Source organism: Atta colombica, unplaced genomic scaffold (assembly GCF_001594045.1).
Source record: "Atta colombica isolate Treedump-2 unplaced genomic scaffold, Acol1.0 scaffold344, whole genome shotgun sequence".
NCBI classification, from domain to species: Eukaryota; Metazoa; Arthropoda; class Insecta; order Hymenoptera; family Formicidae; genus Atta; species Atta colombica.
Genome location: NW_017259453.1, coordinates 469,949 through 475,558, shown reverse-complemented (window position 1 = coordinate 475,558; position 5,610 = coordinate 469,949).

The window sequence follows — 5,610 nt, the reverse complement described above, 5'->3', positions numbered from 1 at the left end:
TATATATATATATATATATATGTGTATGTACGTATACGTATGTGAATACATATTTTTCGGTGTACACAAACATTGTCTGACGATCAGCAACAACTCTATGTCGAACTACACTTCTATTAATATCGACTCGTTCTGTCTGGCCATGTATACTTATACGTGCATAAATGTACACGCATATGTGACACAATGACACTGGGCACACTCGCAATACATGCGATACGTATTGGTGTTATATGCGTGCCTTCGACGCATTTTCGATGACTGGCGTACTGTGGTTCTGATTTAACTATCCCGAAATGAATCGTCGCGCCGACACCGCGTCGCACGGATGAGCGGATTTTCGTTATTTTTCGTCGCCCGTCCGCTGCAGTTCCGATGGAATACGTTGCCAACTATGAGAGATTGCACTCGGAATCCACAGATAGCGACATTGTTTGAGATATTGTGTTCGCGATGGGCGATTAGATTTGCACGATGTCTCACGTGTCTTTAATAATTATAATGGCCGTTCTCGAAAAAGTTTATTTTTATCACATAAAAACAAGTTGTGATGTCAAAACATTTTGATAAGCTTTGTTAAAAATAAAGATATCAGGATTAAAATCTTTTTCAATATCTACTTCCTTTCGTAATGTCTCTTTGTGTTAATCTCTTAGTAAAGATTTAAAATTAATAACTAAAATATAATAAGAAAAGTATGAAAAGAAATAAATGAAATTTTATAAAGCTGTATTTTTAAAATATATCTCTTACGTACAAGCATAAATTTGTGTAAAATTAGAATCTATTCTAGCGTTGTGTCTAATTTAAGGTACAGCAATTTCATTCCGATAGGAATATTGAGATAAGCACTTGCGTGTTCATTATTACTGTTATTAGTACAGAATGAGAGTTAAATAGTCACACCTAACATTGAATGATGCGAGAAGCTTGATCCAAATTTCCGGTTATACGGGCCGTCGGATATAACGCACAAAGACGATTAAACATTGCTCAGCAATTATAAATACATTTGCATTCGTTGCAGTCGTTTTAAATTCGCGTTCATGTTTCCAAGTCTTATTCGGCGCTAAGTTGTTGACTTAGAGCAATTACACAAAAAGTCAAATAGCCGTGGAAAAAGGTAATTTGTGCGCGCGGTGTATCCATATTTGCATAATGCATATAAGAAAAGTACCATAATGTTGCATGCAACTATAATTCTTTCGTGAATCGTTACTCAACGCCTTGGATAAGATCTCAGTTATCTACGATCAATCAAATATTTTACGTTGGTCGGGAAGTGTTAATTATGCCATATTTCTTGTTTAACATGTGAGTACGTTGGCCATTATGATGCTGATAGTAAATTGTTATCACTAAAAAAAAAATAGCTGTTTTCATTCCATTTGAATTTCTTGCGTCAAAGATGTCGCCCTGTCTAAAAAAAGATTTATAAGAGATTTACAGTGACAAGCGAACCCGCGAGTTTACACAACGTGATGCGTCAAAGAGAAGAAAAAAGAAAGATAACAAAACCATGTACAGAAGAAAAATTCTTTTCATCTTTCTCGAACGTCATACCTTATCGACGTTTTTCGCCGCGTAGAGCTTCGCCGCGTATTTTCCATCGTGCCAAGGGAATGTAGAAAGAAGAGAGGAGAAACAGAGAGAGAGAGAGAGAGAGAGAGAGAGAGAGAGAGAGAGAAAGAGAAGCAGAGTGAGAACGGGATAGAAAAGGGGAGACAGGAACATTCGCATCTTGCTGCCTTTATAAATGCTTCTACATTTATTAAGGCTACTCCCCGGACCCTGGACGCACCGGTATACGTATTTCGAAATGAATGCCTCGTGACGTGGCACCGCGACGCTGTCGTCGGGGCGCGTGAACGCTACGAAAAGTGAAATATTCCTCTGTCGTATTTTCACATGCGCGCACACGACAAATGACCACCGTGCGTCTGACGGTCGCTGGCCTCAGCAAAAAAGCGTATGTACATATGTAAATAGATATATGTATGTAATATCGTAAAAAGTATTCGTCTTTCATCGATTAAACATGGCTGCGAGTCGGAAAGACGAGAAATTCATCGCGTAAAAGTCCATTAGTATCAACCGTCGCTTATCATCAAATTAATTATGATAGGTTTAACCATTTAATTTGAAAAATGCGGAATTAATTACAATTTAATGGATTTTTTATAGTCTTTACATTAACCAGGAATATATAAGTAAATTAACTTATACTTATCCAGTTACACGAATAACAGGGAATGTTTCAAAGTATAAAGACAATTCGAACTATGATAATAATAACTTATGATAATAGCAAGTAATACAAAGTGGTCAGAATTAAGCAATAACGATGCATCGTGTCGCACGTTTTAAATCATCTTTATTGTATTATAATATATAATATAATCGCGCGATTTTACATACGTATGCCGTTAAACAACTCCTGACAAGGAAGCGATTTATTGTGCGAGATACTTTATTCCAGATAATCATACGCCGTGTTAGAGGTAAGTCGTCCAGCGTGACAATGTATATACATTGAGTAATAGCACCGTCTTCATGCCCGAATAAGGAAGATCTTGACATCCGTTAAACCACGCACGTAAATCTTGCGTTTTTTTATTCAACGCACCGTGAAACGATATGGATCATCTGTTATCAAGCTCATGTTATACTCTCCGCATTTCAGACATATCCTCGCGCGATATGCTATTAATGCATTTATCAGAAACAACCCAACTGCATTTCGTGTAAAACAGTAGCGCTTATTTGCCATAAGAGGAAGCGTTTCAAGATGCGCAATGATATGAGTTGTAACACATCGAGAATGTCGAGGTGATGGAACAATCTAATTAAAGCTAAATTGTTCTTGCAAAAAAAAATCAAATACAATAGTCAAATATGTACCAGTTATGGTCAATTCTGAAATAGAGACATAATAAATTCTCGCCAGCAGATTCATGTACGTACGTATCGGCTAATCGTCAATAACCAGAAGCGTCAGATTGCAAGCGCAATCACTTCTCCCCTCGTGCTTTCGATAAAATCAGCACGATACTTCTTGAGACGAGAAGGTACGCGGCTGCGATAAAGTGTGGTCAGAAGTATATACGCCCGAGGTACGATCTACTACTACTTAATACCGTCTACACACTTTGCGTTCGATCTGAACACAAACTAACAGCCACTTGCGGCATACTACTCCGGACGAAAATTAATCATCGAAATCAGCCGGACGCCGATTAAGGGCGATCACCTAGGCAAATCGTTAAGTATGCTTTTTGGCGGTTGAAATCGGTTCTACCTGTTGTCGAGGCAGCCAATCGACGGAAGGCTTGAAAAAAAATTTCCCACCTGGTAATTTTTGTGTGGCGGCGACGGGACGGGAGAAAATTGCAAGACATTGTAGAAGAACGGTCGGCGAAATTTTCTTATCCGAGACCAATCCATTTTGTAAAATTGCAGCCTACGTAATAATCTGCACTTTGTAGCTCAGACTTGGTCTACCACGCGTGTCTCGCGACAGGCCAAGGGTCTATTGATTACTCAGGGGATCGTTAGATATTTTGGATGCTCAGATAATTTCGGCGCCTTGTAAATGAACATAGTCAACTTTTCACAGTTGAATTTTTTAACGCATAATATTTTTATTCAGAATTTGATGTCTGTTAAAAACAAAATTATAAAAATATATTATCACACACACACACACACACACACACACACACACACACACACACACACACACAGAGCTAGACATTTTCGAAGTCATATAAAATTTAAATAAAATTTCATAGCACGTGTGCGATACGTTATTCTTTTGAAGTAAACTACTGGATGAAACTTCATAAGCTTCAGGTAGTTGTTTCTTGTAGAAACGAAAGAAAATAACAAGTAATGAGAATATAACATCTCGCATGACCGGTCTATAGCGATCCGGCAGTTAACCGGCTATGTACGATGCATCATGATCTGCTGAAGTGAGATCCGATGAAACACAGATTGTACTTTGTAAAAATTTGTTACTAATATTATAAAAACTATTCTGATATAAAATAACATATAATAATTATTAATTCCATATTGAAGTATGGCATGAAATATGTTACAGCAAATAATACTTTTTAATAAATTTATATTTGCATTTATATGTGAATATTGCAATAAAACATATAATTTCGTACATATACATAGTATACATAATACAAAGAATATACTTTATAATTCCATGTATAAATTTAAAATGTAATATTAAAAATTAAATCATGAATTTCAAATTAATATTTTCCATTGAAAAAAATATTATATATCATTGAAATTTACCGTACGTCGAGCTTTTAGTTCATGTCAAAATAGATGTCAACGAAATAGATAGATCACCACTACGTAAATAAATCATCGAGTTAATGTCATGAAGTAGAAAGTAAAGATATGGCATAGGACGCGAAGTCGATGTCGCAGTTTATAAAAGGTATCATAAAACAATATTTTACTAAATATTAAAAAATCATAGAAGAATTAATCTAATATTTGTATTGATTGTATATATAAGATATAGGTCCAAACAATTTTATGCTTGTAATGAAAATACCAATTGTGCACGACAGTGCAAAGTCTGGAGAACGTTTTCCTACAATCCTGAGATCCAGGACCCAGAAGAAGAACCGAGGAGAGAAATAACAGTTCCACCGATCGAGAATATGGTACATGTCATCTTCGGCTTAGTGTCCAGTCCGTGCTGGTCTCAAGACAACGCGCTAAGGGAAGAGATGGATCATTCATAGCGGCAGCGATGAATCATGAGATGGCTTGGACAGCTTACTAGAAAACCGACGTTACTAGAGACGAAAAGAAACGAAAGAAAAGTGAGATACAAAAGATAGATATAAAACAGAGAAAGAAACATATTGATGCTCTGTATAAAAAACAATGCTGGTCGCAATAAAGATAAATTAATTGTTCAATTATCAATTTATACTTATGCAAAATAGCAAATTATAAACAAGTTTCTAGACTGAAATTTTCAATGTTCATGTTTTTAAGGAATTAAAAGCTATGCATTGCAAAAGCAATAAATAATATCTTAATCTTTACTTCAAGGGGAGATATTCTATTCAAAAAATATTTAAATTCTATCGATATTAAAAGAGTAAATGTATGCAATAATTCAAGTGTAACTATAATTAAAAGAAAAATAATTTGACACTGCATAAAAATTAATATTATACAAAAAGGAAGAGCACATACAAGATAAAATAGAAGGAAGATACGATGATGAATAACAACGGATGAAACAGGAAAAAGCGGAGGATGAAGATATGGGAATGGAGGTTGGAATCTTCCGGAAGTACGTCCGACGTACCATCCGTGTTTCTCCATTTTTCAAAAAATAAAAGCGACCACAGTGTTCGCGGCTCATTGTTTGTCTCTTCCGACTGTTTGCGTAGATGCGTAGCTTGTGAATAGGCTTACGAAGGGTGAATATATATATATATATATATATGCGTGGATGGTATATGTACCTCGGTTGACTTTCTGTTAGAAGAATGTCACTATAGAACCAAAGAAAATATTATCACTTTTGTCCTACCCCTGCGATGTTCCCACTGTTTTCAC